General features: G+C 39.6%; 1 long non-coding RNA gene across 1 annotated transcript in view; it reads right to left on the bottom strand.

The window, feature by feature from the left end:
* The window catches only part of LOC131382994 (uncharacterized), a 31,543-nt gene extending 4,273 nt beyond the window's left edge, over window positions 1-27,270 (bottom strand). Inside the window, exons 1-3 of the long non-coding RNA XR_009212641.1 lie at window positions 27,175-27,270; window positions 20,698-20,746; window positions 3,036-3,232 (exon numbers count right to left, since the gene is read on the bottom strand). This is a non-coding gene — a long non-coding RNA (uncharacterized LOC131382994). The remainder of the gene's footprint in view (window positions 1-3,035; window positions 3,233-20,697; window positions 20,747-27,174) is intronic.
* Window positions 27,271-27,731: the final 461 nt, after the last annotated feature.

Raw genomic sequence — 27,731 nt, 5'->3', positions numbered from 1 at the left:
TTTCCACTTTTTTTTTTTTTTTTTGAGACAGAGTCACTCTGTCGCCCAGGCTGGAGTGCAGTGGCACCATCTCTGCTCATTGCAAGCTCCGCCTCCCCGGTTCAAGCAATTCTCCTGCCTCAGCCTCCCGAGTGTAACTGGGATTACAGGCGCCCACCCCCACGCCCGGCTAACTTTTTGTATTTTTAGTAGAGATAGTGTTTCACCGTGTTAGCCAGGATGGTCTCAATCTCCTGACCTCGTGATCTGCCCACCTCAGCCTCCCAAAGTGCTGGGATTCCAGGCGTGAGCCACCGCGCCCGGCTGGATTTCCACTCTTGTTCAGGAACTATGTCAACCACTCTAAGACACCTGGAGCGCCCAATGGCCACTTGCCACATTTTCTCTTACTCCGCTGTCAAGAAAGTATGTGGACCCTCATAGAAACTGTAGTTTTTTTACTTTATCTGGTTGGTTCCCTCACAAGTAATCCACCTTATTATAGTAAGAAAACTGGAATTGGAGATCAAAGACTGGCTCTAGTATCATATCCACTGATCATGTGTAATACTAACTTGGGAAGATCTTTTCACATTTTGATCATCAGTTTCTTTATGTGTAAGATCAAGGAGTTGATTGTGATATCTAAATTCTTTTCCCACTCAATGTTATGAGGGTTTGTAAAATTCGGTTGTTTAAAATACCTGATTACTGTCTCATTAATTTTAAAAACCTTTCACAACTAAGTCTATAGTGAGGTATTGCTCCTCATACTTGAGGGCATTAGCTTCGGGGGTCTGCCCCAAACGACGGACGAACAGAACGTACACTGACATGCAGATACTCAGCTTTGCCAGTCCTGCTGAGTGCGTGACCGCCTGCACACCAGGAGAGGTTTGTCACTGCACCGGCCCTGAGGCAGCTCGCACTCCAGGCATTTATTTGGTATACAATTAACAACAGAAGCTCTGAGTCAACACACTTGTGGATAATTAACATGGTTAAGAGAGTAGTTCTAGGAAGGATGAAAGCTCAGGTACCGAGGTCTAAGGTAAATACCATTAGGGGGCAATATCCCTAGTCAGCCTCCCCGCAAGAGGGCCATCTGGCTCAAAGGTGAGTTAATGGAGGTGGGGTAAACAGACTTAACTGGGGAAGCCTCTGTTGTCCCTAGTATTTACCCTATGACCTAATGCTCTAAGGTAAGAACCGGCTGCCTCAGCCTGTTCAATTATTACAAGCTATGTAACCTTTCAGCCTTCCGAAAGGTGTGTGACTATTCCCTATAACTTTCCCTCATATTTCCCTGTAATATTTCTGCCACCATCTGAGTGAATCCCAACACTACAACATGTAAGAAGAAAAAAAAAGAGAGACCGAAACCAAGAATAAAAACTATAAACCCATCCTATGATCAAACACATGCTTGGAGTGGTGCAGAATATCCTTGACTGAGTTTCCTCGTGCTCTCTGTGGCTCCACGGACAGTCTACTGTTAGGGCCACAGAGGACCTGTCTCTCTGGGCTCCCACATTCCTTCCTCCCTACCTTACAGTTCTAAGTCTCTGTGGCCTTTTACCCTTACCGTCGGATTTCACGTTTTTCTTTTTCTGTCCATCTCAGAAGGCTTGTCCTTCAGTTTCACCTGGGCTTTCCGTGGGAAGGCCTAGTGAATGGTCTCAGGTGATTGTGTCCGGAGGGTGAGGGGAGTATGACGGCCACCTGCCCTTTCTTTTAGGCTTATAGGAACACATCTACCAAGCAAAGGACTTCTTGCCAATGTGGAACACACCTTATAGCACAACCTCAGGGCATTATTATTTCTCTGGCTCTTTCCTCATCTTTTCAAAAACTTTATGTATTAGCTTACATTTCTATGACTCACGATGCAAAAGAACAGGTCATGTTAGAAGAGGGAAAGGGTGGCCGGGCGCGGTGGCTCACGCTTGTAATCCCAGCACTTTGGGAGGCCGAGGCGGGCGGATCACAAGGTCAGGAGATCGAGACCACGGTGAAACCCCGTCTCTACTAAAAATACAAAAAATTAGCCGGGCGTGGTGGCGGGCGCCTGTAGTCCCAGCTACTCGGAGAGGCTGAGGCAGGAGAATGGAGTGAACCCAGGAGGCGGAGCTTGCAGTGAGCTGAGATTGCGCCACTGCACTCCAGCCTGGGCAACACAGCAAGACTCCGTCTCAAAAAAAAAAAAAAAAAAAAAAAAAAGAAGAGGGAAAGGGTGAGAAGAAATTCTGACCTACCTCAGTACACAATGTGAATAGGATTCACTACATCATAAATTGTAAAAGTAAGAACAGTAGACTTTGAAAGTTTTCTTTTTAAGTGCATAGCACAAGTAAGGGGGTGGGAGAACAAATTTAGTTTCCTTAACTCTTTGGCCTGTAAGCCATACATTTCAGTACACATGGTTATGTTATTTTTTCTCTTGATGGTAAATAAATGCTTCAATAAAATATATAACTCAAGGGAGTTGCGAAAAGGAAATTAAGACTGTTAGAAAAGGACATTAATATTTACTGGTAACACTGAAATCACAATTATATATTAAAATGAAGTTTCTAAACTAATTTCCATATTTGACTAGAACAAAAACAGCTTCTTTGCAAGACAATACCACACATTTCCAGAGCTCATCCAGGATTCGTAACAGCTGCATGTTTTGTTGTTTAGAATCAGTATTTTGGTCACTGCATAAATCAGTACTTTAAAAAATTGTTTCTATTAAGCAACATAATAAAGCAAATGCTCATTTTTTTTTGCAAATCCAAAGGCCTTGAGGAATTTTAAGCAGAAACAGAAGGAAGGAAAATTATAATAAACAATGGCAATATGTTCGTTTCACATATTCTGAGGTCCACCTGTTTAAATGTTTCCAAAGCCATTAAACACATCTGTTATTTTTTCCCTCTAGATAAACAAATTATATGAAAAAGTAAATACACGGTTTCTAAAGCCAGTTCAGGTGGGATTTTCGCATTGGACACTTTACTCCCTGTGTGCTTCATTTTCATCCTCTATAAAAACAGGTTTCTCTTATTTACCTCTCTGAGTCCTGTGAAGTGTTCTTGGTCCGTGTAATGCAAGGACAAGGCACAGAGCCATCCCTCAGTTGACAATGGGCGTGATCATTAGAGCGGGAGCAGCAGGTGGGGGTGGTTCTCCACGCGGGCATTCATGCATATTTCCTCTTTTCATGTCTTTAATCTCGTGGAGTCTCAACAGGCTGCAGCTTCTCTCACTAGAATATTCAAAAGAGCATTTAAAATTAGGAGATGGTCTCTAACGTGCCTTGTAGCTCTAATATTCTGGGAATCTTTGAGGCTGTATCCTATACATTGTTATTTTTGTTTTATTTCTATATAACTATTACCTGCCTTCTACCTGTAAAGATATTCCACAATCAGGAACACATCATTTTTTTGGGTATAAAGCAAGACTCCTGAATGGCATTCTTGCATTAGCATTTATAAGCGTCACCTTGATACTTATCGCATTAAACTTCTGTGGGGAATGTTCTGTTTAATATCACTGTATCATCTACATGGGACTCTGTTCTATGGGCAGCTTCTCTTCTGAAGAAGACATTGCAGAGCAGTTCTCATTATTTCACTTTGTCCCTCCCCTCAAGAAAGAAGACCTGGCCTGGTGTGGTGGCTCAAGCCTATAATCCTAGCATTTTGGGAGGCCAACGCAGGCGGATTACTTGAGGCCAGGAGTTCAAAACCAGCCTGGCCAACATGATGAAACCCCGCTCTGCTAAAAATACAAAAAAAATTAGCCGGGCATGGCGGCGGGCACCTGTAATCCCAGCTACTTAGGAGGCCGAGGCAGGAGAATCACTTGAACCCAGGAAGCGGAAGTTGCAGTGAGCCGAGATGGCACCACTGCACTCCAGCCTGGGCAACAGAGGGAGACTATGTCTCAAAAAAAAAAAAAAAAAAAGACCTACTCTAACCAGCATTAGTGAGAAATGGGTATTTTACTGAATATATCTTGAAGAAACATGAATGACAGAAGGGTACAACACTAACAACACAGCAATTCACCTCCCTTCAAAAATAAAAATACCCATTAGATATTATATCGGTCTGGACCCTCTGAGAAGCTGATATCAGCACAGGATTAAACATGCAAGGATGTTATTAAGAAAACTACTGTAAAAAGAAATGGTGAAGGAGCCAGAGGAGTCTGCGAGAAAACATCTTAGGCTGCTTTCCACTCTATGGAAGGTTCAGCAAAGCTACTAGAAGTCCATGAGTCAACCTCAGCCATCAGAGGAGCTCATGGCTCCCAGGACAGGCATCCCTGCTTCCACCTCAGTCATTGGCTGGAGAGCAGCCCATGGGAATGTGGTTACAGCACAAGTGAATGATGGATTTCAGCTCAGTGGCCAGACTCTTGGTCACTAATCCTCTGTCAGTGGAGATCTGCAGGATGCAGTCTCTTGGCCAAATCTCTCTTCCCAAAGTCTGTTCTGGTATCCACTGCAAATTCCACCCACTGTCCCACTGAACTGCCCTTTAGTCTAGTCTTTCAAACATCACACACTCAAGAATTCTCCCTTCAGAGCTTTTCTTTTCTTTTCTTTTCTTTTTCACAGTCTCGCTCTGTCACCCAGGCTGGAGTGCAGTGGCGCCATCTCAGCTCACAGCAACCTCCACCTCCTGGGTTCAAATGATTCTCCTGCCTCAGCCTCCCGAGTAGCTGGGATTGCAGGTGCCCGGCTAATTTTTGTATTTTTAGTAGAGACGGGGTTTCACCATGTCGGTCAGGCTGGTCTCGAACTGCTGACCTCACTATCTGCCCCCCTCCGACCTCCCAAAGTGCTAGGATTACACGCATGAACCACTGCGCCCAGCCCCCTTCAGAGCTTTTCTACACCTGTTCCTTTCTCTTGTCTCTTCTACAGGCTTATCCAAAGTTGCATCATCCATCATTATTCTCAGGCATATTAAAGCCATGACTTTGCTTGCCCTCAAGAAATTAAACATCTGTCAGTCACCAGGAGTCACAATCCACAGAAGAGAGTGAGTAGGAGGATGCCACAGAACGCATTGTGTTTCCTGCCATATTAAAGCACGGCTGTGCTGTCATCACCCCGTGATGTGCCATTTATTATGCAGCACCCCATCATCTGGCTTCTGTCTCAACCAACATACTGAAACTGCTTCATAAAGTCATCAGTGTATTTCTAATTGCCAAGTTGATTGGACATTTCACAGCCATTATTCCTGACTTTCATAAGCATTTGACGTGACTGATCATTCATTTCTTGAAATTCTCTTTTTCCCAGACGGCCGTGATAAACACTCTGAACTTGTTCTTGTGCTTTCACGGCTATCCCATTTCTTTTTCTTCTAATGCCTTTTGTGCCTCCCCATTCCTTGAATATGGGTGTTCCCCAGACCTCTTGCTTCAGTCGTGTGGTCTAAATACATACTTTCCCTAGGAACTGTATTCTCTAATAATTTTCCTTGACTTACATATGTTGTATTTATCAAGGTTTTAGTATGACAACATGTACTATATTAAGTTCTGAGGATAATATTACAGGGAAAAATCTCTGGCTTTAAGGAATATATTGTCCAATGAGAGAAACATAAAAGCGAACAAGCAATTACAAGGCAATGAACTACTGTGATGATGGGGATGTACAGGGTTCAGGGCACACACAGGAGGATAGCTAACTTATACTTGGGAAATTAGAGAAGATTCTCATAGGAAGAAAATCACCAATGTGTCATCATAATAATAACAGGAGCAGTAGGGCATTCCAAACGAAGAGAGCACCGTGCTTGAGGAACTGTAATTCAGTTACACAGTTCAGTAGATCGGCTACTGAACCAAGGACAATAGGAGAGGCTGGGTCAAAAAGATGCTGAACAATCAAGCTACTGAGATGAAGGACATTGTGTGCGCTACTACAGCCTTTTGTTCTCACGCTGACAGCCGTGAGGATTCACAGACAGACTTCAAAGAAGAGGATGACTTAATGTTTCAGAAGGTTTTTGGAAGCTCACTCCATACAAAAGGATTAGAAGTAGGATATGCAGTTAGCAATCAGCACCCACGGGCTCTGCATCCATAGGTTCAGCCACGTGCAGACTGAAAAGGCAGTTAGGCCTGTGATCATTGCATCTCTACTGAAAAATGTACAGACTTGATGTTATTCCCCAAACAATACAGTAAAACAACTGTTTCCCTAGCATTTACATCGTGTTAGGTATTATAGGGAGTCTAGAGATGGTTTAAGTATACGGAGTACGTGTGTCAGTGACATGCAAACACAACACCATTTTGTATAAGGGACTTGAGCGTCTGTGGATTTTGGTAAAAAAATTCATGGGGTTCCTGGAAGCAATCCCTAGCAGATACCAAGGGATGACTGAATTTGAGGTGAGAACAATATCTGAGAACTCTCCAGCTCAGTTTGATAAAATATTACTTAAGCCTACTAAGTACCAAGCACTTTAAAGTGTTGAGTGTTAAAGACTTCCTTAAGAGTAATGTGTATAGTAAAATCCCATTAAATCAAAGCCAAACATCAAAGAAAAACAAAAAAGAACTCTAATGTTCTTTTAAGTATGTATTTAACCTATGTTTATACATGTATTATTATTCTGGAGTAAACTACTGTAACTGGGCTGGGTGCAGTGGCTCACACCCGTAATCCCGGCACGTTGGGAGGCCAGGGCGGGTGGATCATGAGGTCAAGAGATCGAGACCATCCTGGCCAACATGGTGAAACCTGGTCTCTACTAAAAACACAAAAATTATCTGTGTGTGGTGGTGCACGCCTGTAGTCCCAGCTACTCGGGAGGCTGAGGCAGGAGACTTGCTTGAACCTGGGAGGTGGAGGTTGCAGTGAGCTGAGATCGTGCTATTGCACTCCAGCCTGAGTGACAGAGTGAGACTCCATCTCAAAAAAAAAAAAACTACCGTAACTCAGTTACCCAAACCAAAAATGCTTCACTCTTTATTTTCCTCTTCCTCATATCCAGTTATCCCATCTGTTCCAATTCTAAAGGAGCCCTTGTATACGCTTATTTTTCCATCTGCATTGCCACCATCCCAATCTACACCACCATCTCTTGCCTAACCTCTGCCATTAGTGTCTTAACTTGCTCTCGGGTTTCTACACTTCTTCCCCTGTGATCTCTTCTCCACATGGTAGACAGAATAATCTTTATGTGAGTGAGTCCGACTGTATCATTCCGCACCTGAAATCCTCCAATGACTTCTCACTGCATTTAAGATGAAGCGAAATCTGTCCCACGCCCTATAAGGCCTCATGTAATCTGACCCCACACACTTCTTTACTCTCTTCTTCGCTGTTCTGCTCCACCCACTTCCCCAACTATATTCACTCAATGATTCTGCAGTTTTTAGAATAGGCTGTGATATTCTCACATATTTCTATCTATAAGATAGATACTTTTCACCGCCTCCACCGTTACCACCCTGATCCATAACACCACCATTTCATGACTGGCTACTCCATTTCTTATCTGGGCTTCCTGCTTCTATTTTTCCATACAGCAGCCAAAGTGACTGTCAAAATGTAAACCAAATTATGTTGCTCTCCTGCTAAAATCCTTCAATAGTGTCTCATCACATTTAAAATAAAATTCAATACCTGACCCTAATTAACCAAACCTCACATACCTAACTGGCTCTTCCCTAGCCTCTGCTTCCTCCTGTGGCCCCCATTCCACCTTGATGCAGCCACCTGGACTCCCCACTGTTCTTCCAACATAGCAATGCACCTAAGATCCCCACTGCTCCCCTGCCAGGAGCCCTCTGTCCCAAGACATCTTCAGGGCTCTTGCCTTCATGTCAGTTTTCTAGTCAAATAGCATCTCCTTAAAAAGACCTTCCCTGGCCACCCCCACATCCTTACACTTCCCCTAGTCACTTCCTTTTTTTTTTTTAAAAAAAAAAAAAGACCTTTATTGAGGCTGGGCGTGGTGGCTGTCGCCTGTAATCTCAGCACTTTGGGAGGCTGTGGTGGGCAGATCACTTGAGGACAGGAGATCAAGACCAGCTTGGCCAACATGGTAAAATCCCATCTCTACTAAAAATACAAAAATTAGCCAAGTGCAGTGACGCACACCTGTAGTCCCAGCTACTTGGGAGGCTGAGGCAGGAGAATTGCTTGAACCCAGGAGGCAGAGGTTGCAGTGAGCCAAGATCGTGCCACTGTACTCCAGCCTGGGGAACAGAGCAAGACGCTGTCTCAAAAAGAAAAAAATAAAATAAAATAAAAAGACCTTTATTGAGATACAATTTACATATAAAATTCATCTAATTTTCATGTATGATTCAATGATTTCAGTAAACTTGCTTAGTCTGCAACCATCGCCATAACCCAGTTTTAGAACATTTCCATCTTTCCAGCAATTTCCCTCAGGCCAGTGAGCAGTGAATCCCAATTCCCTCTCTCAGCCCTGGGTAAATGAAACCGACCCAGTGGTCTCATAGATATTTTTTGATAAATATAGGAATTGACCCTTCTAATCTTAAAGCTTGAAACTTTTATTTGTTTAATCTGAGTTCCTGCCTCAGAAAATGACCATCAGGTCTCTCAAAAAAAAAAGGATCAAACAACTGAAACTCACCAGATCATCATATCCGGACAATGAGATGCCAGACCCCTTATTCACCATGATGGCTTCCTTGCGTCTCCCTAGTTCCTGTTTTCTTACACACAGTTGCATTTTTTCCCTGTTATATAAACTCCTGGTTTTAGTGGGTCAGGGAGATGGATTTGAGAGTGAGTTTCCATCTCCTCAGCTGCAGCACCTGATTAAAGATTCTTCCTTGGCAATACTCGTCGTCTCAATCATTGGCTTTCTGTGCAGCGAGTAGTAGTACCTTGAAAGAACCCCTGGTGTTTCGGTAACATAAACACTAATCTACCTTCTTTTTCCATAGAATTGCATTTTCTAAACATCCCGTATAAACAGAATGGTTAAAATATGTGGTCTTTGGAACCTGTCTTCTTGGTATATTATATTTAAAATAATGCGTTCAACTAATTCTATTGAACATTCACTCTATGCCACATATATAGTAATATATATATAAAAGATTACATATATATATAATCCCATGCTCTAGTGAGGAGAATAGAGTGAGCAAATCATCATACAAACAATGTCAAATTTCATGGAAGTTTCATGATGCTCTGGGAGCATGGCTGGGAGTGGGGAAGGCTGGCCTGTGGAGCAGTATTTGACTGTGACTGAAGAATGGCAGTTAGCTAGGCAAAGCGCAAGTGTTTCAGACAGAGGGGTCAGGACATGCCTAATAGCAGAAGGGAGTGTGTTTAACACGACTGCTGGAGAAAATACTTGGCTGGAGCTCTGAGAGGAAAAGAAGGACGGTGGAGACAAGGCTTTCCCATCACTTTCTATCCCTGTATGTACGTTATTTCACTATTCTCTCAAAAGTTATCACTAGCTGACATTGCAGTGTGTATATACTGTTTGCATCCTTCATTACAACATAAACTCCTTGAGGGTATAAACTTTGATTTGTTTTATTACTATTATTCCAATATTTAGAAGAGGGTTTGACATAATAAGCATTCAATAAATACTTGTTGAATGAAAAAATCGAATAAGAGATTGGGGAGCCCTAATAATTAACACATTAAGAATGCAGACATTTGTTAATTAGAATAAATTAAATAGCTTCTGAGAGCCGTCTTATGCAACATCTTAATACAGCTAAGCTATGTTCAGATGAGAGGAATTCAGTGAAATAATGAATTTGGGGGGAAAATATTAGCAGATTTACTTTTTAACTAAAAATAGACTGGAAATAGTTTAAAGTATAATGAACTACTTAACATTGTTATATGTTAATAACTTCTTTAAATTTATCAATGATTTTTGTTAGTGATATCTTTTGAATACTATACTTATTTCATTCTTTTTTGACCTCATGGATTAATTTCATAAATTCAATCAGCTGAATGTAACTTAATAAAGATGTGGCTTCCAACATTTAAATGTTGTCAGGAAGAAAAAAAATTACTTTCTCAGTTATTTTCATAAAACAAGATGACTTTCTGTGGAGTAATTCTCATAAAAGAATAAGTACTGGGTGAATAAAATATGCTAGAAATATGTATCTATTTCAAAAGAATATTTAAATAGGATTTTTTTAATAATAGGCCACATTTTAGGTCCATGGATTTCAATACATTTTTTCTTTAGAAAAAAATCAAATTTTTATGACTTCATTTAATTTTAATAAAAATATTTTATTTAATAAAATTATATTGTATAAGGTCATTCACACTATATTGATGATTGCTCCAATTATGAAACCTAGCCAAATTTAGACAGGTTTCAAATAAATCAGTGCTTTTAAAAAAGTAAGCCCCAATCCTACATTGTGTTATAAGCTGAAAGTCTTATGTTATGGAAACAAAGATGTTACTTCTCAAAAACAATATAATTATCATTTCAAGGTGGCAAGTAAATCTAGAAATCAGATTCCATTGAGAAGCTGTAAAAGTTCTGCTTATCGCAAAATAAGTCAACAGATTCAAAATTGTCTCTAAACAACAGATCGATAAAAATGCCTAAAAATATCATTTAATTTATTCCAAAGTATTTCCTGAGGACATTCTTTTCGGGAAAGGCTGCTTGCTTTAGGATTCCAAACAAACAAAGCCCAGAAGCTTCTCGGAAAGCCCTGAAGGTGCTCCTGGAAGAATGTGCTCTCTGCAGCTGTGTAAGCAATGATGTTGACGCAGAATTGGCAATGCCCATTTTTGAAAGGGACCTGCAACCAACCATTGGATACCAGCACATTCCCTGATATTCCCACTAAATGTCTAGTCAGTAAATGTTAGTAAGAAAAATAGTTTCCTCCAAAGGACAAGTTAGAGCTTTGTATAGTGTCAGTAGTTAAAAGTTTTTCTGTACAACCGCAAATCATATCGTCTCCAACTATCAAATCTATTTTTACCCCTTAGGGTCACTCAGGAAGAAAAATAAGCTCACCTTGGGGACGGACTAGTCACTGGAGGTAAAGGAGAGAATGGAATTTAGGGTGGCTCTTAGACTTACAGCTTGTATTTATATGAGACTGTGCATGGTAAATACGGTTTTATTTAAGTGGCATGTGTTATAGTTGTCAAATTTGTATAAACATACAGATCGATGCATTATAATTCTTCTGCCTTTAAACAAAGTGCTTAATACCACATTTAAATTGCAAATATTGACTTCAATTGAATCTCCTGATGTTAATAAAATATTAGAAACTCTATCAAATATAATTCTTATGATTGTAATATAGTTTTTCAGAGGCCAAATTTTCTTCAGTTCCAAGAATCCTACAGCACGTGTATGAAGAATATTTCTATCTTAATAGACACCTTTGTATCCAGCAGTAGAAAAGCATCCACATGCCACTTTGCAGTAAGTATAAAATAAAAATATGAAGATGCAAACACTCCACACAATGCAATGTCCTTCCTTGATTTTTTGTGAAGAAAACTATACATGTGTTTGTGGACTAGCTGTGTATATAATCAGGTCCTAAAATTAACAGAAAACAGAAGAACTGAGGTGCAAACAGGGAAAAGGGAAAACAGACAATGCAAGAAAAAGCTGAAGATGACAGACAGCAGGGAAGGCTGTCCGAAGTGACACAAAAGTGATGGCATGGCTCAGTGAGAATGCTGAGAACCGCAGACTTTAAAAACAGAGAAAGCCTCTTCTGAAAGTATACAACTTGAGTATCTCTGAGAGTGTGTGGGTGAAGGTGTTTGTGTGTCATGAGAGTGAATGAGGAGAGTTCACACACAAAAATTTGAAATTAATTGTCCCTACAGTATGTATTAGCCTGCTATTGCTGCCATAATAAATTCACACAGCACCTCTTTATTATCTTATAGGTTCCACGAGTCAGAAGTCTGAGTGCAGCATGGCTTGACTGGGTTCTCTACATAGGGGCACACAAGGTGCAAGTCAAGCTGTCAGCTGGCCTGGGCTCTTCTTTGGAGCCTCTGAGGGAGAACCTGCTTGCAGGCTCATTTATATTGTTGGTGGAATTCAGCTCCATGTTGCTATAGGAGTGAGTGTCCTCATGATTTTGCTAGCTATTGGCTCAGCTTTTGAAGCCACCCATATTCCGTGGCTTCTGGCCCCCTGTATCTTGAATGCCAGTAATGACATCTCCAACCTTTTCACTTATAATCTCTGATTTTCTCTTCTACCATCCTCTTCCAATGATTAAAGAGCTCATGAGATTAGATCCAGCTCACCTGCATAATCTAGGTTAATCTCCCTTTCTTAAAGTCAACTGAGGAGTAACATTAATTACATCTGCAAAGCCTCTTTGCCATGTAACATAAAAGGATGTAACACTAGGTGGCTGAGATCACAAAGACCAAAGTTCTGCCTACCACAATGTAGCAAAACAATATGTTAAAGATAAATCAGCATGTTGGTCAAAGGACGCAAAATGTCATCTAGACAGTAAGGACAGGTCTAAGAGATCTACTGTACCCCATGGTGATATACTTGAAAATTGCTGAAAGAGTAGGCTTTAAGTGGTCTCACCACAAACAAAAAAAAAGTATGTGTTTAGCTAGATTTATCCATTTCACAATATATATGTTTTTCAAAACATCATGTTAGGCCAGGTGCAGTGGTTCACATCTGTAATCCCAGGGCTTTTGAGAGGCCAAGGCAGGAGGACTGCTGAGCCCAGGAGTTTGAGACCAGCCTGGGAAATACAGGGAGACTTCTATAAGAGGGCTCTATAAATAAATAAATAAATAAATAAATAAATAAATAAATAAATAAATAAATAAATAATCAATCCAGGCACAGTGGTGCATGCCTGGATGGCCCCAGCTACTTGGAAGGTTGAGACAGGAGAATCGCTTGTGCCCAGCAGGCAGAGGCTGCAGTGAGCTGAGATCATGCCACTGCACTCCAGCCTCAGTGACAGAGCAAGAATCTGTCTCAAAAGAAAAAAAAAAAAGAAAAAGAAAAAACCACACACTGTGTTGAATGCCATAAATAGATACAATTATTTGTCAATTGCAGTAAATAAATCACATGTATATTAAAAAAAGACAAATCAACAGTGCAACAGAAGTGACTAAGCAGGGACACAAACATAGAGGCAAGGTAGGACAGTGAATAAGAAAGGGAAAAAGCAAGACTGACCTGGACTCAAGTGCTGCCTGGGCCACTTACTATCCATGGGACGCTGAGCAAGTTATGCGACTTCTGTGAGAAAGTTTTCTCATGTATAAATAAAGAATAATGAGAACTATCTCACAGGACTATTGAACACCGAGCAATAAAAGCTCAGGAAATAATAAATATTATATCGCTAGGTATGCCTTCTGGTTGCCTGACTACTCTTCACTGGAGGCACAAAGCTATCTTTTACACTTTTGCTTATAATATCTAGAGAACTGAAGCATGCTTTTATTTGACTTGGATTATTTGGATAAGCTGTCTTAGATAGCTATTTGGTTTGAAAGGTATAGAAGGAATCATTTTCTTACTTGTGCTTTTATTGTTTCCTAGTCTCCTAAGATCATGGTATGGTAAAAGATCAACTATAGATATGGGCAGCATGAAGTAGCAAATAAAAATTGACTTGGATAGATTTAGATTTCAGTTCTAGCATACAATTTTTTTCCTAGTATGTTTGAATAACTGACTTATTTTCTGAGCCTCACACTTCATATCTTTAAGATGGAAATAACCAAGCCCCAGTGAGCATAAAATCTGTGAATATCTATAAAAGCATTTATAGTCTTAAAAGTGCTATAAAACACTTGTTACGATGTTGATAATGGTGGTAGCAGTAGTACACTTTTTCCATGTATCAATACTTGGGACTAAAAAATACAATTTTTTTTTTGGCGGGGGACGGAATTTCACTCTTGTAGCCCAGGCTGGAGTGCAATGGCTTGATCTTGGCTCACTGCAACCTCCGCCTCCTGAGTTCAAGCGATTCTCCTGCCTCAGCCTCCTGAGTAGCTGGGATTACAGGCATGTGCCACCACTCATTTTGTATTTTTAGTAGAGACAGGGTTTCTCCATGTTGGTCAGGCTGGTCCCTAACTCCCAACCTCAGGTGATCCGCCCTCCTTGGCCTCCCAAAGTGCTGGGATTACAGGCATGAGCCACCACACCTGGCCCAGAATACAATATTTAAATTGAAAAATTCACTGGATTTAAGAGCATACTCAAAACTGTGAAAGGAAAGATCGACGTACTTGAAAATATTGCAACAGAAACTATCCAAACTGAAGCAAGGTGAGAAAAAAAGACTAAAAATAAAATACAAAATCAGTGAACAGTAGAAAAACAGCCAGCAATCTAACATACATGCAAGCAGAGTCCGAGAGAAAGCAAGAGTAGGATGGGGAGGAAGGAGGTAGGAAAATACTTAAAAGAAAATAGCTAAACGTTTTACTGGTTTAATGAAAGCTATACACTCACCAATCAGCTGACTAAAATCAGGACAAACCACAAAGAGAAGCACCACAAGCTATATCAAAATGAAACTACTGTAACCTAGTGGTGGAGAAAAAACTTTAAAACAACTGGAAAAAAATACATACTACACACAGGGAAACAAAAACGAGAATGACTGAAACTCATCAGAAATGAAGCAAAACCAAGGTGTTAGAATTTTACTTTAAAAATTTAAAAACTGTCAACCTAGTACTGTAAATTCAGCAAACAGCAAAAGCATCATTCAAAAATGAGGATAAACTTTTTAGAAAAAAATAAGCTGGGGTAATTTGTCAACAGCAGACTTACACTACAATAAATGCAGAAATAAGTTATTTATAATAAAAGAAAATCGTATCAAATAGATACTTGGATTTACAATACACAAAAAAGATAGAACACAAGAATGCTACCTTGGGGGTAAATTCAATTTTTTTTCTCATTTAAAAAAATATTTAGAATAAAATTAACAGTTTAAAGCAAGAAGAAAGTGTCATCTGAAATTTGTAACATATGCAGAAATAAAATGCATGGTAATTCTCAAAAAAAGAGAAAAATGGAAGCATACTGTTTTAAGTTTCTTATATTATTTCCAAAATGGATAATATTATTTGAAGGTACATTGTGATAAATTAAAAATGGACAGGAGACAGAAAGTACACTGTTTAATGGTCTTATGTTATATACAAAGTGGTAAAATATTATTTGAAAGTATATTGTGATGAGTTAAAGATTGTAAACCCAAAAACAACATCTATAAAATAAAGAGCTGTAGCTAATAAGGCCACAGTGTGCAAACATTAAATAATATTCAATTAACATGGAGAAAGATAGAAACCCAAAAGAAATAAGAAAAATATGGAACAAATAGAAAACGAATAGCAAGATGGTAGATTTAAACCCTACTATGCCCATAATTACATTAAAGGTAAATAGTCTAAATACTAAATTTTAAAAGATAGACTTTTTTTCATAGACACAACAACATTCCATCTAAAAGAAATTCACTTTAAAAGTAAGAGGAAGAACAAAAATGTACTACATAAGTTCTAATAATAAGAAATCTACTGTGGGTATGTTAAATCAGGAAAAAGAGGGATGCCAGGTACAGAAAGCCATTTTATAATGGTAAGTGTTAATGCATCAAGAGGACACAAGAATCCTAAATGCAAGCATCACATAACAGCTTCAAAATATATAAACAACATTTGATATAAATGAAAATAAAAATAGACAAATCCAAAATTATAGCTAGAGAGGTAAGAGAAGGCAGAAAAAAAAAAGTTTGTAAGAATTAAATTTTTTTATGCTTTCCAGCTTCCTTCTGGCATAAGTTTTCAAGATTTTGTAGTTCCATTGATGTACATGGTATCTCTTCTCAGAGCAGATCTTCAAGCCAGGAACAACTTAGGCAGAGGTGATTCTGGCTACAAAGAGCTTTCAGGAGATTGGTGGGCTAGAAGTTCTTAAATTTATCTCGGTTTGCCATACTAAATCTTAGGGTCCTTTTCCTTTACAATCAGTTGCTCAGCCATTGCCAAACTGAATCAATGGAATTATGCATTTAACAGGTACTGAAACTACACAATCAATGCGGTTAGTTTTGATGTTTTCTCCTTTGTGTAGCTGACTTCAGATATACAAGATATATTTTAAGATCACCACAGTGGCTTTCTAATTTTCCACCTGCATCTTGAGTGGAGATTTTAAAACCTAAAGCTTATCTTTTGGTTTTCCTTTCTGTATGTTTTCCAGCACAGCCAAAAGCAAGCCTTCTACCATATTATACAGTAGAAAGTAAAGAGAAATTAGACGACGTCTTCTCTGCTCCATTGCTCCTTTGCCATTGTTTCTCTGTGGACAGCTGCATTCCTCTGCAAATTCAGCTATTCCTGGATAGACTCACAATTCCAGCCTTATGGAACTTCAGTAATTGTATTTCCGCATGCTGTCACTGCAGCTCTGAGTAGCTCAGCATCCCCTGTGTCTTTCCTCAACCCTGCTTCACTTCTGTAAGTAGTCCCTTTATTACGTTGTGTTTATTTAAACTATTTGAGTGAATCCAGTCTTCTGTTGTAGCCATGACTGACAATCAGCTGGCATCAGGAGTTGGTATTCTCAAGATGGAATGTGCATCTGAGTCACTCATATATTAAATAAGTAAATAAATAACTTCCTTGTTGAGGAAGTCAGCACTGACAATTTGTGGCATGCAGTGACTTCTTTACTAGTCAAATTATTGGCGGAAGCAAGGAATGGGATGCGGATAGAGGGCGAGTCTTTGATGATGAAGGGGCTGTTGAATTTGATAACTGGCCAGGCCAACAAAGGTGATTTAACAGCAGAATCTAAATAGGATGCTTTTGGAAGGATCATCCCTATGGTGTAGAGCAGAGTAGGAAATTACAAGATATAAAACGTGAAAGGGCTGGGCAGGGTGGCTCACGCCTGTAATCCCAGCACTTTGGGAGGCCAAGGTGGGCGGATCACAAGGTCAGGAGATCAGACCATCTTGGCCATCATGGTGAAACCCCATCTCTACAAAAAATACAAAAATTAGCTGGGCATGGTGGTGTGTGCCTATAATCCCAGCTACTCGGGAGGCTGAGGCAGGAGGTGGCGTGAACCCGGGAGGCAGAGGTTACAGTGAGCTGAGATTGGGCCACTGCACTCCAGCCTGGGCAACAGAGCGAGACTCTGTCTCAAAAAAAACATGTGAAAGGCTTTAATATTTTTGCCATGTTGCTAATTGAAACAATTCAATAGCCTTTTTCAGCATCGGCTATATACATATATAGTCAATGGCCCTTTGATATTTAGCTACACGTTAGACAAAAAGGGTAAGAATATATTTACAAGAATATGTGAAAACAATACATTTTTTCTCACAGTCTATGTGACGTTTTATCTTTATCACATTTTCCGCATGAAAATAGTCTTTAATCCAAATTTTGCTGGTAGATAATCACATTTATTTAATTTTGCATTGTCATTTTGCCTCATAGATGTAAAAGGAATGAATAAAATATGATTTTTAGGTCTTTTTTAATACCAAATAATTATGAACTATAATTTTTTTCACCATATAATTGGTACAGTAACTCCCAAGTTAGAAGTTAGAGATATAGTTTCTAGGACTAGCCAAACTTGCTTATTTGTTAAGACATTTTCCTCAAACTTAATAAATTCAAATGGATGAAAAAATGTGTAGGGGATTTCGATTTCCACAAGTAGGACTGACTAGGGATCTTGCATCTCTCTTGATTTTTATTCATATAACAAATCAAAATGCTAAGTTGGGACACACAAATGGGCATGCATAACGTGTAAAGCATGGATGAGCCTGCATGAAGGTGAAGGAAGTCCATGTGGGCAGGACCTAGGCAGGAGCACAGCACGAGGAGCAAAGCTAGCATTGAAGCCACCAGACTCCCTGGGACCACACGCAGTGTCCTGTGGCCTGGAGTTCAAACCTGAGACCATCTGCATAAAGCCAGACCCCTGAGAATGGAAAAACAATCTACCTAACTCCTGTCTCAATCTTCATAAAGATGGAGAAAAAGTAAAAACTTCACCCCTGTTAATGTGGTACCCACTGGGCTGCCATGGTTGGGAACCTAAGTCCATACTGTTTATGCGGACCTCAATACACAAGCCAAAATTGTAGTATAAAGAGGACCTGCGTCTACAGTGCCCAAAGGGACCTAGAAGAAACAAGCGCACATCCTACGAAGGAACATTCAGACTGACAGCTAGCTGAGCCACAAAAACAATGAGCAAAGCGAGAACACAGTGAAATGCCCTCAATGTGTTCAGAGAAAATAATGGGCAATGGAGAATAGTTTATATGGCTAAAGTATCTTTCAAGAATGAGGACAAAATAAAGACAAATGAGCAGATTTTGAAAGAGTTTACTTCTAAATAAGCCTCATAAAACAGCTTCTAAAGGTTGGGCTTCAAAAACAAACAAAGAATAGGGTCCCATAAGGAAGGTCTGAAATGTATCAAGGAAGGGAGACAAGGAACACAGAGTAGATCTAACTGACTCTTGCTTTTGTTCAATATCAAACAATGTCTAATTTGTGGGTTATAAAAGCAAGGCAGAAATTTTAAAAATACAACTGCAAATGTGATTTGAAAGGAATGATGAGAAATAAATCATTCTTAGGTCCTTGAATCTGAGGGTGAAGAAAGTAAAGACATTGATTAACTTTAGGACTTACGTTTTATACACACATTCAAATTTTAAGGGTGACTATTAAAATAGTATAACAAAGGACACAGCTTCCGAACAGTAATGGAGATGTAAATTAAATACTATCTTCAAAAGGAGCCATGAGGAAGGGGAACGAGGTAACAAGAAATACAGGAAAAGCAAGACACATAGAAGGTTCAGTAATACTCATAACCAAGACTCATATATATAGTGCTCTGAATATATAGTGCTCTGAATTTTCCAGACAGTGTTTGAGACGTGTTAAATAAACCAATTCATTTAATGCTCACAGTGAACTTGTGAGGTGGGTACTATGTCCAGTTTTCTAGAGAATTTGTCTTACGTGATTGGAAAATAAAAACCTGTCCACTTAGAAGAGACTTACCTAAAATAACATGAGATCTATGTTGTTGATTCATTTTCCCATGTCTGTGATTTGATGGACATTTGGGTTGTCTCTCTTTTGGGGCTATGATGAAATCAAGCTGCTGTGACCATTTCTAGGCAAGTATTTTTGTGAACCTGTGTTTCAATTCTTGGGACAAATATCTAAGCCTGAGAAACTGCCAAACAATTCTCCTAAGTGGTTGCACCGTTTTATAAACCTGTTCAGCGGTACATGAGAAGTTTTGTTGCCCCATATTTTTGCCAAATCTTATTACTATTGGGTTTTAAATTGTAATAATTTTAGTGTGTGAATGGATAAGTTGCTGTGATTTTAATTTGCATTTTCCTGATAACTGATGATGTTGAGCAGCTTTTAATCTGCTTGTGGGTCATGTATCTTCTATTTTCAAATGTATCTCAATCTTTTCCATATTTGCAATTTTTCTTTATATTGTTATTATTTAATTGCAAAAATTATTTATACCTTTTGCATACAAGTTCTTTGTCAAACATATGTTTTACAAATAATGTCTCCCAGTTGGTGGTCTGAATTTTCTTATGAATGTGAACTTTAAATATTTATATAAGAACATCAAGAATATGTCATATTTAGAGGTAAATTTAAGAAAATAGGTGGAAAATATCCACACTAAAAACTACAAACATTGCTGAGAAAATTAAATTTCTAATAAATGGTGAGGTATACTTTGTGATTGGATTGGAAAACTCAATATTTTTAAATATTAATTTTCCCCAAATTAATGTAATAGATTCAATGCAATTCCCATCAAAATATCAGCAGGATTTTTGTGTGGAATTTGGCAAGGTGATTCTAATATTTAAATATTAGAATTGAAATTAAAATTGAAACACAATGATAGAATAGCTAGAATCTTATTTTTTAAGTAACAGATTTCCATCTTTATTAATTTCATTTATAAAAATTCCATTCAGTCTATTAACTATATTCTTGGAACAATATTCTTTGATTAAATTAATTAAAAACTATTTTATGGAAGCTCTATGGAGGTATACGTTCTTTAACAGATAGAGCTGAAGGGCATAAAAGTTCACGCAGCCAATAACTGGAAATTGAATAACTTATGGATGTTTTGCTGAAGCTAATGTACAGTGAATTACACCTTTGTGTAAATGTAAAATTATTTTTATGAATATAATATTATACTATTTTGTCTTTTTTTTTTTTTGAGATGGAGTTTTTCTTTCATTGACCAGGCTGAAGTGCAATGGTGCAGTCTAGGCTCACTGCAACCTCAACCTCCTGGGCTTAAGCAATTCTCCTGCCTCAGCCTCCCAAGTAGCCAGGATTACAGGCGCCTGCCACCATGCCCGAATAACTTTTGTATTTTTTAGTAGAGATGGGGTCTCACCATGTTGGTCAGGCTGGTCTCAAACTCCTGACCTCAAGTGATCCACCCACCTCGGCCTCCCAAATTGCTGGGATTACAGGCGTAAGCCAACGCACCCAGCCTATTTTGTCATTTTTAACTTTAGCTTTTATTTAATATTTTTATTGAAACAATCTGATTTAATTATCAAATATTTATATAGCTACATAAAACCAAATCAAACCTGGCCCCACAGCTCCTCTTCATGCTGCTGCTTGTCGCCATGTACAATTCTGGGAGGAGGGAAAAGAGATTAGAGACTTTTGCTCAATATCATTGATCAAATAATTTGTCTGCACCTATATAACAGGCCTGAGAAAATGGTGTAGTTTTATTAGAGGTAACTTTCCAGAATCAATAACTTTGCTAATGAATATAAAAGCCTGGGTGCCTTGCAGCCCAAATTCATGCAACTGGATGGATTGTTGTAATCAAGCACTGGCATTAGCGTTCTGTTGTGATGAAATAAGTGCTCTCTAATTTAGTCCTCAAGTGCTTCTGGCATTTCAACTCTTTGTTGGCATATAAAGCATACATTTCTCCTGTAGTAAAAAGTAATTTATTGACTTAAAAAAAAAAACTTTATCACCTGTGATGAACAGACTATTGGCCTCATAAGCCTTTCTATTCAAACATTACTGGGCAGAAGTTGGCTTGCTCAAATCTTAGCAAATTGAAATTCAATCCAGATCAATAAGGTTTTTTTATTCAATTTGGTCCTGGAATGGAAATAATCATCACATTTTATAATAAGTGTGTCTAATTTCAATTTTCATACTCTGTATTTATTCTGTATAGTCAAGCATAACTGCTGGCCTTGTTCCTTTGAGCTGACAAATTCGTGGGATAGATGTGCACCTAGCAGGTAACTCTTTATTTGAGAGGTAGTAGGGAAAGACTGTGCTTAGACATAATAATGAAAATTTGATAAATGTCAACCTAGAACTTCTAAGTGTCCCTAGGAATTTAAAACAATTCTATTTTCTCATCGTCTACATAGGTAACAAAAACGTATGCATAATGGTGCACTATTTTACTTAAATAGCAACTAGTTTGTCTCTATGAAATGCTTCCAACAGAGAAAAATATAAAGGACTATAAATTAGATGAAGTAGTTCTTAGCTAAAATATTCTGTGATGGGTTATCAGAATTGAAGTAGTTAAATGCACTGTGTCAGTTAGCTTTTGCTGTGTAACAAACCACTTAACCTTACTGGTTTAACATGACAACCATTTATTAACTCATTCTATGAAAGCAATTTCAGCTGCACTCTGCTTGGAAGTTCTGGTCTGGGCTAGACTCATGTGAGCATCTGTGATAACCTTGGTCAGCTCGTGGATCATCAAAGACCACCTGGCCACTCAGATCACTGGTGGTTAAACCATGGTTGGCTCAGGGTTGGGTATGGTGGCTCACGCTTGTAATCCCAGCACTTTGGGAGGACGAAGTGAGTGGATCACCTGAGGTCAGGAGTTCGAGACCAGCCTGACCAACATGGTGAAACCCCATCTCTACTAAAAATACAAAAATTAACCGGGCATGGTGGCATGCTCCTGTAGTCCCAGGTACTCAGGAGGCTGAGACAGAAGAATTGCTAGAACCCGGGAGGCAGAGGTTGCAGTGAGACACAATCACACCACTGCACTCCAGCCTGGGCAAAAAAGCGAGACTCCATCTGAAACAAAACAAAACAAACAAACAAACAAAAAAACAAAAATAAAACCATGCTTGGCTCAGTTGTTGCGGGCAATCATCTCATCCTCCAGAGGGCTGGTGGGAGCATATTTGCATAGTGGTCTCAGGTCTCTACGTGTATCAATAAACATGCCTCAGCACATGAGTACTTCTCAAGTTGTTGCATGTCTCATATTTGCTAATGCCCCATTTGTCAAAGCAATCTGGTTTCCAATCCCAGCGTCTGTGTGAGAGGACACTACCAAAGTGAATGGAGGCAGAGCGTGAGAGCAAATTGGAGTCACTGCTGCCATCAACCTGCCTCTGCCTGCACTACCAAAGGGAATGGAGACACAGAGTGAGAGCAAATTGGAGTCACTGCTGCCATCAACCTGCCTCTGCCTGCACTACCTCATGAGCTGTTCTTTCAGCACTCCCTCCTGCATATCCGTAGATGCACCACTTCCTCATTTCTAGAGCTGGGTTGTGTTTGCGAATATTTCAACAGCCTTTGCCTAATTCCTGATAACAAAATAAAGGTACATTTATGAAAATATTTTAATTATCTTGCTATAATTTAAAAGTTCCAAAATTTTTCTAATATATTAATTTTGAATTTTCAGTTTATTCTCTATTTTTCTAATTCTAGACTTATGTGACCATACAAGATTTCCTACATATTTTAGATATATTTGCAACATTCTAAAATTATTTCAAGTTTTGACTCTGTTTAAAATTGCGATCCCAAACGATGTAGTTCCTCTCCTCCTTACCTTTTACTATTTTCTTCTCATGACACTCATCCTCCTTTAAATCATCTGTAAATTATTGTGTTTATTGTCTGGTTTCCCCACATTGGGATGTATGTTATTTATACAGCCCAAAGCCTGAAGTGAGGCCATTATTTGGCATGTGCTCACTAGATGCTTTTTGAAATGCATTAAATTGAGCTCTGCCAGAACACCATACACAAACCAGATGTACTCAACATTCATTCTTAAATTTAACTTAGATTGGATAGAGTTAGGCTTTGTAACTCAGAAGCTTATGTAAACAGTTGGCTTCCTCTAGAAGTCTTGATAACTATTCTTTCCCCAAATAAATACACAAATTATAAGAGTGACAGGGAAAGAGAAATCCAGGGTAAGGAACATGTATATATTCATACATACATGTATATGATGTTCAGCTTTCTGTGGCCACTTGACTGGGCTAAAGGATGCCTAGATAACTGGTAAATCATACTTTTTGCGTGTCTGTGAATGTGTTCCTAGAAAAGATTAGCATTTGACTTAGTAGACCGAGTAAAGGAAATCACGTTCACTAAGCAGCTGGGCGCATCCCATCCAATCCACCGAGGGCCCAAATAGAGCAAAAACACAGAGAAAGGGAGAATTTTCTCTCTGTTTGACCTAGGACATCCATCTTCTCCTGCCCTGGAGCACTGGTGCTCCTGATTTTCTTTTTTCTGTTTTAGAGCTCTCTATGTTGCTCAGGCTGGTCTCAAACTCCTGGCTCAAGTGATCCTCCCACTTCAGCCCCCCAAATAGGTGGGATTACAGATACCAACACCACAGCCAGCTAGTGTGGTGGAGCTAATTTGTGGGCCTTTGGACTCGGACCTAATTATACCACCAGCTTTCCTAGTTCTTCAGCAGATCATGGGACTTCTTCAGTCTTTAGAATTATGGGAGCAAATTCCCATAATAATCCTATAATGAATCTCTCTCTCCCTGTCATTCTTGTGTGTGCACGCTGTCTCTCTCTATGTCTCTCTTTGTATATATACATGGAGTCATGTGTCACTTAACGAGGGGGGATACATTCTGAGAAATGCGTTGTTAGGCAATTTTGCCTTTGTGTGAACATTCTAGAGTGCATTTACACACATCTAGTTGACACAGCCTCCTACACACCTGGACTAAACAGTATAGCCTATTGTTCTAGGCTGCAAACTTCTACAGCAGGTTACTGTGCTGAATACTGCAGGCAACGGGAACACAATGGTATTTGTGTACCCAAACATAGAAAAGGTATGGTAAAATTATGGTATAAAATATAAAACCTGGTATACCTGTGTAGTTCACTTCACATGAATAGAGCTTGCAGGACTGGAAGCTACTCTGGTTGTCAGTGAGTGAGTAGTGAGTGCCTATGAAGGCCTGGGTAGCAACTGCAAACTTCATGAAAACTACTTAGAGCCTACACTACATCATTAAAAAAGAAGCACTCTTCCTTCAATAATAAATCAAAGTTGGCTGATGTAACATTTTCACTTCATAAACTTTTAATTTTAACCTTTTGACTGTTTTAACCTTTTGACGATTTTATAATAACACTTAGCTTGAAACATAGGCATATTGTACAGCTGCAGAAAAATATTTTCTTTCTTTATATCTCTATAAGTTTTCCTCTGTTTATTAATTTTTAGTTTTTTAAACTAATACACAAACACACGTTAGCCTAGGCCTACACACGGTCAGCATCATGAATATCACTGTCTTCCACCTCTATCTTGTCCCACAGGAAGGGCTTCAGGGGCCAAACACACATGAAGCTGTCATCTCTTGTGATAGCAATGCCTTCTGGAAGAGCTCCTCAAGGAGGTACCTGAGGCTGCTTTACAGTTCACTGTTTTTATAAGTAGAAATACACTCTACCATAATGATAAAACATAGGATATGGTAAACACATAAACAGGTAACAGTCATTTACTATTATTGTCAAATATGTACTGTACATAATTACATGTGCTATACTTCTTTTTTCAGATGGAGTCTAGCTCTATCGCCCAAGCTGGAGTACAATGGCGCGATCTTGGCTCATTGCAACCTCCACCTCCTGGGTTCAAGCAATTCTCCTGCTGCAGCCTCCAGAGTAGCTGGGACTACAGGCACGCACCACTATGCCCGGTTAATTTTTGTTGTCGGTTTCATTATGTTGGCTAGGCTAGTCTCAAACTCCTGACCTCAGGTGATCCACTAACCTCGGCCTCCCAAAGGGCTGGGATTACAGGCGTGAACCACCGCGCCTAGGCTGTGATATACTTTTATATGTCCGGCAGCACGATTTATTTACACCAGCATCACCACAAACATATGGGTAATGCGCTGCACTATGACTTTATTCCGGCTACAGCATCACCAGGCAATAGGAATTTTCCAGCTCCACTAGAATCTCATGTCATGCTACCACCATTGTCTATGTGGGTCTTCTGTTAACTGAAACATTGTTACGAGGTGCTTGGCAGGGTGTGTGTGTGTGTGTGTGTGTGTATGTGTGCATATATATGTGTGTGTGGATGTGTGTGTGGTGGGGTGTGGGTGTGTGTATGTGTGTGTATATGTGTGTGTATGTGTGTGTGTGTTCTGTCTCCGGAGAACTATCCCTAATACACTGTATATGACATATACATTTATGGGTATATCTATGTAAAGACGTGCATATATAGAGATGCATGTGTATGTAATATACACAGACATTTAAATCTGCAGAAAATGTATTTTGGATGAAATTCATTTTTCCATTTTTATTTCATAATTAACTTCGTCCTTCCAAAAGGCCCCACCCAGAAAACAACATTTGTAAAAAGTAATGAAATAGATTTAATCTGGTTGAAATTGACTTTAGATCCAATAGTTTAAAGAGCCCTTGTTACTAATTCTCAGTGTTTTGGAATAACAGCTCTATGTCTGGCTACATGCATCGTGGTTAAATGCACAGATTCTAGAACTGAATGGCCGAGGGCACATCCCTTGCTCTTTCACTAACGTGACCTGGAGCAAGTCATTTACCACCTCCATACACTCATCCCTCCGTATCCACAGGGGAGTGGCTCTAGGACCCCCAAAGACACCAAAATCTACAGATGCTCAAGTCCCTGATATAACAGGGCACACTATTTCATATAAGCTACACACATCCTTGCTTTTTCTTTAATCATTTCTAGATTACTTAGAATACCTAATACAATGTAAATGCTATGTGAATAGTTGTTATACGGTTTCGTTTAAGGAATAATGACAAGAAAAAAGTCTGTACCTGCTCAGTACAGATGCGATTTTTTTTTAATTTTTGAATATTTTCAATCTACAGTTGGTTGAATCCAAGGATGTGGAGCCCATGGATCCAGACAGCCAACTGTACTCAATATGATTTTTTAAAGATTCTTCCATATTTCAAGCACTGTGCAAGGCACTAGAATAGAACAACAGACAAGACCTACAAGAAGCCTTTGGGGGCTGGGCACAGTGGCTCACGCCTGTAATCCCAGCACTTTGGGAGGCTGAGGTGGGCGGATCACAAGGTCAGGAGTTTGAGACCAGTCTGGCCAAGATAGTGAAACCCCATCTCTACTAAAAATACACAAAATTAGCCGGGCGTGGTAGTGTGCACCTGTAATCCCAGCTACTCGGGAGGCTGAGGTAGGAGAATCGCGTGAACCCAGGAGGTGGAGGTTGCAGTGAGCCAAGATCACGCTATTGCATTCCAGCCCAGGCGACAGTGTAAGACTCCATCTCAAACAAACAAACACAAAACAAAACAAAACAAAAAAGAAGCCTCTTGGACTTAGTCTGGTGGTAAATAGACAATGACAAGGCAATGATATGTGTTATGATAACACAGTACCAAGCGCTAGGGGATACTGTGGACACACAGATAAGGGTTTCTTCACTTAAAACTTATGAGTTTATGGAAGATTTTCCCAAGTGTATTACTCGAAATGAAGATAAAAATGAGGAATAGAAGTTAACGATATAAAGTATGGGTTGTAGGTAGGAAGGAAAAATGTTGTAGACAAAAATGCTTGACGCTAGAGATGACATGGTGTGGTTTAGGAACTGAAAACAGGGCACCTGGACTGGAACTAGATTGAGGGTGGGCAGGAAGAGTGTAGTCAAGAATCAATAGTACAGAAACAGTGTATAACACAGAGAAGTTCATTTGAGCTTTATACATTCTGACTTGCCTTTCAGAATCAATTACCTTAAAAATAGCTAATTTGACAGCCAAGCGTGGTGGCGGGCGCCTGTAGTCCCAGCTACTCCGGAGGCTGAGGCAGGAGAATGGCGGGAAGCCGGGAGGCGGAGCTTGCAGTGAGCCAAGATGGCGCCGCTGCACTCCAGCCTGGGCACCCACCGTGCTTCATGTTTCCAAAAAAAAAAAAAATATATATATATATATATATATATATGCGCATATATATATAATTACGGCCAGGCACAAAAACATTTGGAGTCCGGAGGATGGCACCAAATATGACTTCCCTTTTCCTCTCAAGCAGACAACGGTTCCTCACAGAGAGCCCACCGAGACGAACGGGCATCAGGAGCCTTGTCTCCTGGACGTTGCCTTCCACTCCCTGTGCTTCCTCTCATCCAGCTTTTCCTCCCTGCTTCATGTCTCCTCAGTCGTTTCTATTCCTCTATCTGCCGCCAAAGGGCGGAGATGCCTCCAGGTCGTGTGTAGAAACCCCAGACGGGTTTGGTGAATCTGGGAGCACAGGGTGTGCCTGAATCCTGAGGAGATTCCAGGAAAGCTGC

Source organism: Hylobates moloch, unplaced genomic scaffold (assembly GCF_009828535.3).
Source record: "Hylobates moloch isolate HMO894 unplaced genomic scaffold, HMol_V3 SCAFFOLD_3, whole genome shotgun sequence".
NCBI lineage: Eukaryota > Metazoa > Chordata > Mammalia > Primates > Hylobatidae > Hylobates > Hylobates moloch.
Note: the sequence above shows the minus strand (reverse complement) of the source record. Positions and strands in the feature narration are given on the sequence as shown.